A 13607-nucleotide genomic window follows, 5' to 3' on the forward strand; every position below is an offset into this window, starting at 1 on the left:
GGAATAATGGCAGTTGATTATGTGGAGAGGTAGAGCTGAGTGTCATCTGCATAACAGTGGGAGTGTAGGTTTAGTTTGTGAAATATCTTGACAAGAGGTAGGGTAAAGATAAAGAATGTCTTGGAGTCTGTTCAGGAGGATGGTTTTAGAAATTGTATCGCAAGCTGCTATCAGATCAAAGAGGGTGAGAATGGTGATTAGGCCAGAGTCGGTTGCCGGTGATTTTGATCAGTGTTGTTTCTGTACTGTGGAGGGGTGGAAACTAGAGTAGAAATGTTCTAAGAGGTTGTAGGAGCTGATTTTGGACTGTAGCTAGGTAGCTAATGTCATTTCCAAGATTTTTGAAAAAAATGCGCGATTGGACCAAGGTTATTGAAATTATAAGGAACTCAAGCATTTTTTTGGGAGTACTCGGGGTACAGTCTCAGTTTTGTTGTTTCATGATAGTTTTTCCACCATCTCCCTGTATAGATTTGCATCAAAATTATAAGTTGACTAAGCGACCATACAGACACTGAGATGGGCTCGTCCGGGATTTGAACCCGGGACCTCTCGCACCCTAAGCGAGAATCATACCCCTAGACCAACGAGCCACGTTTAGCTGGATAACTGACTGTTGGCCGCAAGCCTTCATCGACACTAAGACCCCGGATTTGAACCTGGAACCTCTCCCAACCAACCCTGAATTTACACTAAGAACCTGTTTGGATTTGAACGAGAAACCACTCACAACCATACCCAGAGCCAAATGAGCCACCTCCAATTGATGACATGCTCGTACCAGCGAAGAACCATTCCTATCAGTACGGAAGATTCAGGTGAACTCAAAGTAATCCAGTGTAATGATGGTCTTGTTTTGGATTTGAAAGAGGGTCCTCAGTGAGAATTACAGTAATACGCCGCTACTTCGCGGTTCACCTTTTGCGGCTTCAGTGCTTCGCGGGTCTAAAAAATATTCTGCGGCATTGTAGTTTCGCCGAGCGGCACGAGGGGGCGCTGGAGCGGTTAGACGGCCGGCGTGCGCCGAAGAGGAGAGTGGACGAAGAAGAGAGTGGACGAAGAAGAGCAAGTTCCCCCGGACACGATTGGTGGCGACGTTTCGCGCGGTTCGGACTGTACCAGAGTTCCGGCCGGCGTGCGTGGCAGTTAAGCCGTAGAGGAGCACCTTCCCCGAGCACGGGCGGTGTCAATCGGCCCCTAAGTTTAACCGAATGGAAGCTCCGGAGGAGGAGGGCATGCTCGCGTCACAGTAAGCCGTAGTGGAGCACCTTCCCCGGGCACGGGCGGTTCCAAGCGGCCCCTAAGTTTAACCGAATGGAAGCTCCGGAGGAGGAGGGCATGCTCGTGTCACAGTCAGCCGTAGAGGAGCACCTTCCCCGGGCACGGGCGGTTCCAAGCGGCCCCTAAGTTTAACCGAATGGAAGCTCCGGAGGAGGAGCGCATGCTCGCGTCACAGTAAGCCGAAGAGGAGCACCTTCCCCGGGAACGGGCGGTTCCAAGCGGCCCCTAAGTTTAACCGAATGGAAGCTCCGGAGGAGGAGGGCATGCTCGTGTCACAGTAAGCCGTAGAGGAGCACCTTCCCCGGGCACGGGCGGTTCCAAGCGGCCCCTAAGTTTAACCGAATGGAAGCTCCGTAGGAGGAGGGCATGCTCGCGTCACAGTAAGCCGAAGAGGAGCACCGTCCCCGGGCACGGGCGGTTCCAAGCGGCCCCTAAGTTTAACCGAATGGAAGCTCCGGAGGAGGAGGGCGGGCGTGTGTCACAGTTAAGCCGAATAGGAGCACCTCTTCCGCCCGGGCAGGAGCGGAGCGTGAGGCTGTCAGTTATGAATGAATAAATAAATAAATGAAGAATGCCACCTTTCATTTCACTCTCATGATCCGTGCCTGTCATGCCGCGTGTGTTTTTGTTTTTTCAGCTGTGTGGGCGTTCCTCCAGCGATCTTCTCGCGCCATGCCGTCAGCTGCTGCGAGACGCGCTGATTACACTGACTATATTGTGATTATAATAAATATCTTTCTATCACCACCTTTTTTCCCGTGTCTGCGTTTGGAGAGTCCTGCTCAATACTCCAGCTCTGCTGGAGGATCATAACATTCACAGGGCACACCGGACGGCGTACCAGCAGGTAAAAGTCGAAGTAATTAAATAAATACAAAAAGAAGTAATTGAATAAATACGAAAATAATGGCTGGGGAATAAAAAATAAGTTTTAATAATAATTTGTGTTTTTTTTGTTATAACATGAATTTCACACTCTCTCTCTCTACCCATATATATATATATATATATATATATATTTATTTATTTATTTATTTTTAAGCATTTTTGAAGGTGCGCCGCTACTTCGCGGATTTTCAGTTTTCGCGGGTGGTCTCGGTCCCCATTAACCGCGATAACCGGGGTATTACTGTATACCCGTAGTCCAACGAGCCAAAGTGCTTGCCACAAAGTATCGAAATCAGTTAACTTTATAGATTGTAGTCATAATTAAAGTCAAGTGGTGGTGTTCCAACTATCAGAATCGCCACAGCTTAGTCTCATAATACTCAAATTTGGTATCTCACTGTAACATTATCAAACGTAATTAGGGTTTTCTCAATGTATTAATACAGGCGTGTATTATCGCAATGTATTGTTGGGGATCGTTCGTGTATCTTCCAGTATTTAATCGTTTCTGCAGAGTGATCTTACCGTTAAAGAAATGTATCGTTCACTTGATGCATTGCATACATGGCAAGAACGCTACATTTTAAGAAGGAAAAAACATGCATTATCAGGGCCAGATAAAACGTTTTCTATGGTGGACGTCTCTATTCTATTGGACAAGAAGTACTAATCATTGGTTGTTCAGTGGTAGAATTCTCGCTTGCCATGCGTGAGGCCTGAGTTCAATTCCCGGCCAATGCAATATGTTAGGCTGCGTGGTTACGTGTCAATTGCTATCACAATGTGTTGTCAGGCAGCGCCATCCCTGGTCTGTTCTCACCTGCGAATATGCCTTGTGTCATAACAACTATGTCTGCGGTCACCCTCATTATTGGGGGCGGGGATACAAAACTGTCTACCAGTTTTTAGAATATCAATAACATTCCATTTTCTAATGTGGAGACCCTAGGCTATTTGTCAGAACCTGCTGATGTTTTTACAAATCCGCTTTTTGGCCAAATTTTAGCAATTGCTTTTAATCAGGAGGTTTTTTTTTTTTTAGTTGCAGTAAATTATTGCAAGTTCTGTTAATGGGACTGATCAAATACAAGGTTGGACGTGCTTTAAAAGGATACTGATGGACGGGGACGCAGGATGATTATTCTATAAAGTAGAAAGTATGCAGATCGGGGATTTTCATTTAATTCTGATGAAAAGGAGAGAGTGGATGACACCCCGAGTCTTAACCTGACCAGAGGGGGAAACTGAGGTATTGTCAAGTGTCATGGGAAAAACTGTCACTTTTGGCTTGAGAGGACTTGGTACCTATCTGTAGGATTTCAGTTTTATCATTGTTAAGTTGCAGAAAATTGGATGAGAACCAATAATACATTTCAGGGAAGCAGTCAATAAATGGAGGAACCCGGAATAATGGCAGTTGATTATGTGGAGAGGTAGAGCTGAGTGTCATCTGCATAACAGTGGGAGTGTAGGTTTAGTTTGTGAAATATCTTGACAAGAGGTAGGGTATAGATAAAGAATGTCTTGGAGTCTGTTCAGGAGGATGGTTTTAGAAATTGTATCGCAAGCTGCTATCAGATCAAAGAGGGTGAGAATGGTGATTAGGCCAGAGTCGGTTGCCGGTGATTTTGATCAGTGTTGTTTCTGTACTGTGGAGGGGTGGAAACTAGAGTAGAAATGTTCTAAGAGGTTGTAGGAGCTGATTTTGGACTGTAGCTAGGTAGCTAATGTCATTTCCAAGATTTTTGAAAAAAATGCGCGATTGGACCAAGGTTATTGAAATTATAAGGAACTCAAGCATTTTTTTGGGAGTACTCGGGGTACAGTCTCAGTTTTGTTGTTTCATGATAGTTTTTCCACCATCTCCCTGTATAGATTTGCATCAATATTATAAGTTGACTAAGCGACCATACAGACACTGAGATGGGCTCGTCCGGGATTTGAACCCGGGACCTCTCGCACCCTAAGCGAGAATCATACCCCTAGACCAACGAGCCACGTTTAGCTGGGTAACTGACTGTTGGCCGCAAGCCTTCATCGACACTAAGACCCCGGATTTGAACCTGGAACCTCTCCCAACCAACCCTGAATTTACACTAAGAACCTGTTTGGATTTGAACGAGAAACCACTCACAACCATACCCAGAGCCAAATGAGCCACCTCCAATTGATGACATGCTCGTACCAGCGAAGAACCATTCCTATCAGTACGGAAGATTCAGGTGAACTCAAAGTAATCCAGTGTAATGATGGTCTTGTTTTGGATTTGAAAGAGGGTCCTCAGTGAGAATTACAGTAATACGCCGCTACTTCGCGGTTCACCTTTTGCGGCTTCAGTGCTTCGCGGGTCTAAAAAATATTCTGCGGCATTGTAGTTTCGCCGAGCGGCACGAGGGGGCGCTGGAGCGGTTAGACGGCCGGCGTGCGCAGAAGAGGAGAGTGGACGAAGAAGAGAGTGGACGAAGAAGAGCAAGTTCCCCCGGACACGATTGGTGGCGACGCTTCGCGCGGTTCGGACTGTACCAGAGTTCCGGCCGGCGTGCGTGGCAGTTAAGCCGTAGAGGAGCACCTTCCCCGAGCACGGGCGGTGTCAATCAGCCCCTAAGTTTAACCGAATGGAAGCTCCGGAGGAGGAGGGCATGCTCGCGTCACAGTAAGCCGTAGTGGAGCACCTTCCCCGGGCACGGGCGGTTCCAAGCGGCCCCTAAGTTTAACCGAATGGAAGCTCCGGAGGAGGAGGGCATGCTCGTGTCACAGTCAGCCGTAGAGGAGCACCTTCCCCGGGCACGGGCGGTTCCAAGCGGCCCCTAAGTTTAACCGAATGGAAGCTCCGGAGGAGGAGCGCATGCTCGCGTCACAGTAAGCCGAAGAGGAGCACCTTCCCCGGGCACGGGCGGTTCCAAGCGGCCCTTAAGTTTAACCGAATGGAAGCTCCGGAGGAGGAGGGCATGCTCGCATCACAGGAAGCCGAAGAGGAGCACCGTCCCCGGGCACGGGCGGTTCCAAGCGGCCCCTAAGTTTAACCGAATGGAAGCTCCGGAGGAGGAGGGCATGCTCGTGTCACAGTAAGCCGTAGTGGAGCACCTTCCCTGGGCACGGGCGGTTCCAAGCGGCCCCTAAGTTTAACCGAATGGAAGCTCCGGAGGAGGAGGGCATGCTCGTGTCACAGTCAGCCGTAGAGGAGCACCTTCCCCGGGCACGGGCGGTTCCAAGCGGCCCCTAAGTTTAACCGAATGGAAGCTCCGGAGGAGGAGCGCATGCTCGCGTCACAGTAAGCCGAAGAGGAGCACCTTCCCCGGGAACGGGCGGTTCCAAGCGGCCCCTAAGTTTAACCGAATGGAAGCTCCGGAGGAGGAGGGCATGCTCGTGTCACAGTAAGCCGTAGAGGAGCACCTTCCCCGGGCACGGGCGGTTCCAAGCGGCCCCTAAGTTTAACCGAATGGAAGCTCCGGAGGAGGAGGGCATGCTCGCGTCACAGTAAGCCGAAGAGGAGCACCGTCCCCGGGCACGGGCGGTTCCAAGCGGCCCCTAAGTTTAACCGAATGGAAGCTCCGGAGGAGGAGGGCGGGCGTGTGTCACAGTTAAGCCGAATAGGAGCACCTCTTCCGCCCGGGCAGGAGCGGAGCGTGAGGCTGTCAGTTATGAATGAATAAATAAATAAATGAAGAATGCCACCTTTCATTTCACTCTCATGATCCGTGCCTGTCATGCCGCGTGTGTTTTTGTTTTTTCAGCTGTGTGGGCGTTCCTCCAGCGATCTTCTCGCGCCATGCCGTCAGCTGCTGCGAGACGCGCTGATTACACTGACTATATTGTGATTATAATAAATATCTTTCTATCACCACCTTTTTTCCCGTGTCTGCGTTTGGAGAGTCCTGCTCAATACTCCAGCTCTGCTGGAGGATCATAACATTCACAGGGCACACCGGACGGCGTACCAGCAGGTAAAAGTCGAAGTAATTAAATAAATACAAAAAGAAGTAATTGAATAAATACGAAAATAATGGCTGGGGAATAAAAAATAAGTTTTAATAATAATTTGTGTTTTTTTTGTTATAACATGAATTTCACTCTCTCTCTCTCTACCCATATATATATATATATATATATATATATATATATATATATATATATATATATATATATATATATATATATATTTTTTTTTTTTTATTTAAGCATTTTTGAAGGTGCGCCGCTACTTCGCGGATTTTCAGTTTTCGCGGGTGGTCTCGGTCCCCATTAACCGCGATAACCGGGGTATTACTGTATACCCGTAGTCCAACAAGCCAAAGTGCTTGCCACAAAGTATCGAAATCAGTTAACTTTATTGATTGTAGTCATAATTAATGTCAAGTGGTGGTGTTCCAACTATCAGAATCGCCACAGCTTAGTCTCATAATACTCAAATTTGGTATCTCACTGTAACATTATCAAACGTAATTAGGGTTTTCTCAATGTATTAATACAGGCGTGTATTATCGCAATGTATTGTTGGGGATCGTTCGTGTATCTTCCAGTATTTAATCGTTTCTGCAGAGTGATCTTACCGTTAAAGAAATGTATCGTTCACTTGATGCATTGCATACATGGCAAGAACGCTACATTTTAAGAAGGAAAAAACATGCATTATCAGGGCCAGATAAAACGTTTTCTATGGTGGACGTCTCTATTCTATTGGACAAGAAGTACTAATCATTGGTTGTTCAGTGGTAGAATTCTCGCTTGCCATGCGTGAGGCCCGAGTTCAATTCCCGGCCAATGCAATATGTTAGGCTGCGTGGTTACGCGTCAATTGCTATCATAATGTGTTGTCAGGCAGCGCCATCCCTGGTCTGTTCTCACCTGCGAATATGCCTTGTGTCATAACAACTATGTCTGCGGTCACCCTCATTATTGGGGGCGGGGATACAAAACTGTCTACCAGTTTTTAGAATATCAATAACATTCCATTTTCTAATGTGGAGACCCTAGGCTATTTGTCAGAACCTGCTGATGTTTTTACAAATCCGCTTTTTGGCCAAATTTTAGCAATTGCTTTTAATCAGGAGGTTTTTTTTTTTTTAGTTGCAGTAAATTATTGCAAGTTCTGTTAATGGGACTGATCAAATACAAGGTTGGACATGCTTTAAAAGGATACTGATGGACGGGGACGCAGGATGATTATTCTATAAAGTAGAAAGTATGCAGATCGGGGATTTTAATTTAATTCTGATGAAAAGGAGAGAGTGGATGACACCCCGAGTCTTAACCTGACCAGAGGGGGAAACTGAGGTATTGTCAAGTGTCATGGGAAAAACTGTCACTTTTGGCTTGAGAGGACTTGGTACCTATCTGTAGGATTTCAGTTTTATCATTGTTAAGTTGCAGAAAATTGGATGAGAACCAATAATACATTTCAGGGAAGCAGTCAATAAATGGAGGAACCCGGAATAATGGCAGTTGATTATGTGGAGAGGTAGAGCAGAGTGTCATCTGCATAACAGTGGGAGTGTAGGTTTAGTTTGTGAAATATCTTGACAAGAGGTAGGGTATAGATAAAGAATGTCATGGAGTCTGTTCAGGAGGATGGTTTTAGAAATTGTATCGCAAGCTGCTATCAGATCAAAGAGGGTGAGAATGGTGATTAGGCCAGAGTCGGTTGCCGGTGATTTTGATCAGTGTTGTTTCTGTACTGTGGAGGGGTGGAAACTAGAGTAGAAATGTTCTAAGAGGTTGTAGGAGCTGATTTTGGACTGTAGCTAGGTAGCTAATGTCATTTCCAAGATTTTTGAAAAAAATGCGCGATTGGACCAAGGTTATTGAAATTATAAGGAACTCAAGCATTTTTTTGGGAGTACTCGGGGTACAGTCTCAGTTTTGTTGTTTCATGTTAGTTTTTCCACCATCTCCCTGTATAGATTTGCATCAAAATTATAAGTTGACTAAGCGACCATACAGACACTGAGATGGGCTCGTCCGGGATTTGAACCCGGGACCTCTCGCACCCTAAGCGAGAATCATACCCCTAGACCAACGAGCCACGTTTAGCTGGGTAACTGACTGTTGGCCACAAGCCTTCATCGACACTAAGACCCCGGATTTGAACCTGGAACCTCTCCCAACCAACCCTGAATTTACACTAAGAACCTGTTTGGATTTGAACGAGAAACCACTCACAACCATACCCAGAGCCCAATGAGCCACCTCCAATTGATGACATGCTCGTACCAGCGAAGAACCATTCCTATCAGGACGGAAGATTCAGGTGAACTCAAAGTAATCCAGTGTAATGATGGTCTTGTTTTGGATTTGAAAGAGGGTCCTCAGTGAGAATTACAGTAATACCCCGCTACTTCGCGGTTCACCTTTCGCGGCTTCAGTGCTTCGCGGGTCTAAAAAATATTCGGGGGCATTGTAGTTTCGCCGAGCGGCACGAGAGGGCGCTGGAGCGGTTATACGGCCGGCGTGCGCCAAAGAGGAGAGTGGACGAAGAAGAGAGTGGACGAAGAAGAGCAAGTTCCCCCGGACACGATTGGTGGCGACGTTTCGCGCGGTTCGGACCGTACCAGAGTTCCGGCCGGCGTGCGTGGCAGTTAAGCCGTAGAGGAGCACCTTCCCCGAGCACGGGTGGTGTCAATCGGCCCCTAAGTTTAACCGAATGGAAGCTCCGGAGGAGGAGGGCATGCTCGCGTCACAGTAAGCCGTAGAGGAGCACCTTCCCCGGGCACGGGCGGTTCCAAGCGGCCCCTAAGTTTAACCGAATGGAAGCTCCGGAGGAGGAGGGCATGCTCGCGTCACAGCAAGCCGTAGAGGAGCACCTTCCCCGGGCACGGGCGGTTCCAAGCGGCCCCTAAGTTTAACCGAATGGAAGCTCCGGAGGCGGAGGGCATGCTTGCGTCACAGTAAGCCGAAGAGGAGCACCTTCCCCGGGCACGGGCGGTTCCAAGCGGCCCCTAAGTTTAACCGAACGGAAGCTCCGGAGGAGGAGGGCGAGCGTGTGTCACAGTTAAGCCGAATAGGAGCACCTCTTCCGGCCGGGCAGGAGCGGAGCGTGAGGCTGTCAGTTATGAATGAATAAATAAATAAATGAAGAATGCCACCTTTCATTTCACTGTCATGATCCGAGCCTGTCATGCCGCGTGTGTTTTTGTTTTTTCAGCTGTGTGGGCGTTCCTCCAGCGATCGTCTCTCGCCATGCCGTCAGCTGCTGCGAGACGCGCTGATTACACTGACTATATTGTGATTATAATAAATATCTTTGTATCACCAACTTTTTTTCCCGTGTCTGCGTTTGGAGAGTCCTGCTCAATCCTCCAGCTCTGCTGGAGGATCATAACATTCACAGGGCACACCGGACGGCGTACCAGCAGGTAAAAGTCGAAGTAATTAAATAAAAACAAAAAGAAGTAATTGAATAAATACGAAAATAATGGCTGGGGAATAAAAAATAAGTTTTAATAATAATTTGTTTTTTTTTGTTATAACATGAATTTCACACTCTCTCTCTCTACCCATATATATATATATAAATATATTTATTTATTTAGTTATTTTTAAGCATTTTTGAAGGTGCGCCGCTACTTCGCGGATTTTCAGTTTTCGCGGGTGGTCTCGGTCCCCATTAACCGCGATAACCGGGGTATTACTGTATACCCGTAGTCCAACGAGCCAAAGTGCTTGCCACAAAGTATCGAAATCAGTTAACTTTATAGATTGTAGTCATAATTAAAGTCAAGTGGTGGTGTTCCAACTATCAGAATCGCCACAGCTTAGTCTCATAATACTCAAATTTGGTATCTCACTGTAACATTATCAAACGTAATTAGGGTTTTCTCAATGTATTAATACAGGCGTGTATTATCGCAATGTATTGTTGGGGATCGTTCGTGTATCTTCCAGTATTTAATCGTTTCTGCAGAGTGATCTTACCGTTAAAGAAATGTATCGTTCACTTGATGCATTGCATACATGGCAAGAACGCTACATTTTAAGAAGGAAAAAACATGCATTATCAGGGCCAGATAAAACGTTTTCTATGGTGGACGTCTCTATTCTATTGGACAAGAAGTACTAATCATTGGTTGTTCAGTGGTAGAATTCTCGCTTGCCATGCGTGAGGCCTGAGTTCAATTCCCGGCCAATGCAATATGTTAGGCTGCGTGGTTACGTGTCAATTGCTATCACAATGTGTTGTCAGGCAGCGCCATCCCTGGTCTGTTCTCACCTGCGAATATGCCTTGTGTCATAACAACTATGTCTGCGGTCACCCTCATTATTGGGGGCGGGGATACAAAACTGTCTACCAGTTTTTAGAATATCAATAACATTCCATTTTCTAATGTGGAGACCCTAGGCTATTTGTCAGAACCTGCTGATGTTTTTACAAATCCGCTTTTTGGCCAAATTTTAGCAATTGCTTTTAATCAGGAGGTTTTTTTTTTTTTAGTTGCAGTAAATTATTGCAAGTTCTGTTAATGGGACTGATCAAATACAAGGTTGGACGTGCTTTAAAAGGATACTGATGGACGGGGACGCAGGATGATTATTCTATAAAGTAGAAAGTATGCAGATCGGGGATTTTCATTTAATTCTGATGAAAAGGAGAGAGTGGATGACACCCCGAGTCTTAACCTGACCAGAGGGGGAAACTGAGGTATTGTCAAGTGTCATGGGAAAAACTGTCACTTTTGGCTGAGTGGACTTGGTACCTATCTGTAGGATTTCAGTTTTATCATTGTTAAGTTGCAGAAAATTGGATGAAAACCAATAATAAATTTCGGGGAAGCAGTCAATAAATGGAGGAACCCGGAATAGTGGCAGTTGATTATGTGGAGAGGTAGAGCTGAGTGTCATCTGCATAACAGTGGGAGTGTCGGTTTAGTTTGTGAAATATCTTGACAAGAGGTAGGGTATAGATAAAGAATGTCATGGAGTCTTTTCAGGAGGATGGTTTTAGAAATTGTATCGCAAGCTGCTATCAGATCAAAGAGGGTGAGAATGGTGATTAGGCCAGAGTCGGTTGCCGGTGATTTTGATCAGTGTTGTTTCTGTACTGTGGAGGGGTGGAAACTAGAGTAGAAATGTTCTAAGAGGTTGTAGGAGCTGATTTTGGACTGTAGCTAGGTAGCTAATGTCATTTCCAAGATTTTTGAAAAAAATGCGCGATTGGACCAAGGTTATTGAAATTATAAGGAACTCAAGCATTTTTTTGGGAGTACTCGGGGTATAGTCTCAGTTTTGTTGTTTCATGATCGTTTTTCCACCATCTCCCTGTTTAGATTTGCATCAAAATTATAAGTTGACTAAGCGACCATACAGACACTGAGATGGGCTCGTCCGGGATTTGAACCCGGGACCTCTCGCACCCTAAGCGAGAATCATACCCCTAGACCAACGAGCCACGTTTAGCTGGGTAACTGACTGTTGGCCGCAAGCCTTCATCGACACTAAGACCCCGGATTTGAACCTGGAACCTCTCCCAACCAACCCTGAATTTACACTAAGAACCTGTTTGGATTTGAACGAGAAACCACTCACAACCATACCCAGAGCCAAATGAGCCACCTCCAATTGATGACATGCTCGTACCAGCGAAGAACCATTCCTATCAGTACGGAAGATTCAGGTGAACTCAAAGTAATCCAGTGTAATGATGGTCTTGTTTTGGATTTGAAAGAGGGTCCTCAGTGAGAATTACAGTAATACGCCGCTACTTCGCGGTTCACCTTTTGCGGCTTCAGTGCTTCGCGGGTCTAAAAAATATTCTGCGGCATTGTAGTTTCGCCGAGCGGCACGAGGGGGCGCTGGAGCGGTTAGACGGCCGGCGTGCGCCGAAGAGGAGAGTGGACGAAGAAGAGAGTGGACGAAGAAGAGCAAGTTCCCCCGGACACGATTGGTGGCGACGTTTCGCGCGGTTCGGACTGTACCAGAGTTCCGGCCGGCGTGCGTGGCAGTTAAGCCGTAGAGGAGCACCTTCCCCGAGCACGGGCGGTGTCAATCGGCCCCTAAGTTTAACCGAATGGAAGCTCCGGAGGAGGAGGGAATGCTCGCGTCACAGTAAGCCGTAGTGGAGCACCTTCCCCGGGCACGGGCGGTTCCAAGCGGCCCCTAAGTTTAACCGAATGGAAGCTCCGTAGGAGGAGGGCATGCTCGTGTCACAGTCAGCCGTAGAGGAGCACCTTCCCCGGGCACGGGCGGTTCCAAGCGGCCCCTAAGTTTAACCGAATGGAAGCTCCGGAGGAGGAGCGCATGCTCGCGTCACAGTAAGCCGAAGAGGAGCACCTTCCCCGGGAACGGGCGGTTCCAAGCGGCCCCTAAGTTTAACCGAATGGAAGCTCCGGAGGAGGAGGGCATGCTCGTGTCACAGTAAGCCGTAGAGGAGCACCTTCCCCGGGCACGGGCGGTTCCAAGCGGCCCCTAAGTTTAACCGAATGGAAGCTCCGGAGGAGGAGGGCATGCTCGCGTCACAGTAAGCCGAAGAGGAGCACCGTCCCCGGGCACGGGCGGTTCCAAGCGGCCCCTAAGTTTAACCGAATGGAAGCTCCGGAGGAGGAGGGCGGGCGTGTGTCACAGTTAAGCCGAATAGGAGCACCTCTTCCGCCCGGGCAGGAGCGGAGCGTGAGGCTGTCAGTTATGAATGAATAAATAAATAAATGAAGAATGCCACCTTTCATTTCACTCTCATGATCCGTGCCTGTCATGCCGCGTGTGTTTTTGTTTTTTCAGCTGTGTGGGCGTTCCTCCAGCGATCTTCTCGCGCCATGCCGTCAGCTGCTGCGAGACGCGCTGATTACACTGACTATATTGTGATTATAATAAATATCTTTCTATCACCACCTTTTTTCCCGTGTCTGCGTTTGGAGAGTCCTGCTCAATACTCCAGCTCTGCTGGAGGATCATAACATTCACAGGGCACACCGGACGGCGTACCAGCAGGTAAAAGTCGAAGTAATTAAATAAATACAAAAAGAAGTAATTGAATAAATACGAAAATAATGGCTGGGGAATAAAAAACAAGTTTTAATAATAATTTGTGTTTTTTTTGTTATAACATGAATTTCACACTCTCTCTCTCTACCCATATATATATATATATATATATATATTTATTTATTTATTTTTAAGCATTTTTGAAGGTGCGCCGCTACTTCGCGGATTTTCAGTTTTCGCGGGTGGTCTCGGTCCCCATTAACCGCGATAACCGGGGTATTACTGTATACCCGTAGTCCAACGAGCCAAAGTGCTTGCCACAAAGTATCGAAATCAGTTAACTTTATAGATTGTAGTCATAATTAAAGTCAAGTGGTGGTGTTCCAACTATCAGAATCGCCACAGCTTAGTCTCATAATACTCAAATTTGGTATCTCACTGTAACATTATCAAACGTAATTAGGGTTTTCTCAATGTATTAATACAGGCGTGTATTATCGCAATGTATTGTTGGGGATCGTTCGTGT

At 46.9% G+C, this 13607-nt stretch overlaps 4 non-coding genes across 4 annotated transcripts; all 4 read right to left on the bottom strand.

The window, feature by feature from the left end:
• Positions 1 to 521: 521 nt before the first annotated feature.
• trnap-agg (transfer RNA proline (anticodon AGG)) lies at positions 522 to 593 on the bottom strand. The gene has a single exon. It is a non-coding gene; the product is annotated as a tRNA-Pro (tRNA).
• A 3501-nt stretch (positions 594 to 4094) lies between these two features.
• trnap-agg (transfer RNA proline (anticodon AGG)) lies at positions 4095 to 4166 on the bottom strand. Its single transcript has one exon. It is a non-coding gene; the product is annotated as a tRNA-Pro (tRNA).
• A 3953-nt stretch (positions 4167 to 8119) lies between these two features.
• On the bottom strand, positions 8120 to 8191 carry trnap-agg (transfer RNA proline (anticodon AGG)). The gene has a single exon. It is a non-coding gene; the product is annotated as a tRNA-Pro (tRNA).
• Positions 8192 to 11479: 3288 nt separating this feature from the next.
• On the bottom strand, positions 11480 to 11551 carry trnap-agg (transfer RNA proline (anticodon AGG)). The gene has a single exon. It is a non-coding gene; the product is annotated as a tRNA-Pro (tRNA).
• Positions 11552 to 13607: the final 2056 nt, after the last annotated feature.

Source organism: Idiotropiscis lumnitzeri, chromosome 12, assembly GCF_059441095.1.
Source record: "Idiotropiscis lumnitzeri isolate Australia: NSW breed Sydney's pygmy pipehorse chromosome 12, RoL_Ilum_1.0, whole genome shotgun sequence".
NCBI classification, from domain to species: Eukaryota; Metazoa; Chordata; class Actinopteri; order Syngnathiformes; family Syngnathidae; genus Idiotropiscis; species Idiotropiscis lumnitzeri.